This window comes from Penaeus monodon, chromosome 28 (assembly GCF_015228065.2).
Source record: "Penaeus monodon isolate SGIC_2016 chromosome 28, NSTDA_Pmon_1, whole genome shotgun sequence".
NCBI lineage: Eukaryota > Metazoa > Arthropoda > Malacostraca > Decapoda > Penaeidae > Penaeus > Penaeus monodon.
The window spans coordinates 27,183,870-27,184,168 of NC_051413.1; the positions used below are offsets into that span (position 1 = coordinate 27,183,870).

Below are 299 nucleotides of genomic sequence, written 5' to 3' on the forward strand. Positions count from 1 at the left end.
TTGCATCTTTACAGCCATTGTTCTCTGTATTCCGCAGGATTATCAAACTAGGCACATTTTTTCCGCGGTAGATAAAATAGCTCGACTGATAAGAACGATATTAAGCCAGTTGTAGCAAACCGGCAAGAACTCTCAAGTGCCACTCAATGCCCAGATACCAGTAGTGTACGTCGGAGCTTGACTTTGTTGTTGAGTGACTGACACTTAAAACACGTTCAATGGCGGCCACACTCTTGTTCTGTTTTGAAATCTACTGAAAGCATACAAAGAACACTAACCAAAAGGAACATAGAGCAACC

The 299-nt window shown here is 42.1% G+C and overlaps 2 protein-coding genes across 2 annotated transcripts in view; one reads left to right on the plus strand and one right to left on the minus strand.

The window, feature by feature from the left end:
* Positions 1-299, minus strand: part of LOC119591128 (SCY1-like protein 2) — a gene marked incomplete at its 5' end in the record, with an annotated part of 331,697 nt that overhangs the window by 77,842 nt on the left and 253,556 nt on the right.
* Positions 120-299, plus strand: part of LOC119591456 — a gene marked incomplete in the record, with an annotated part of 7,555 nt that continues 7,375 nt past the window's right edge. The window contains 1 exon segment of the mRNA XM_037940193.1: positions 120-299.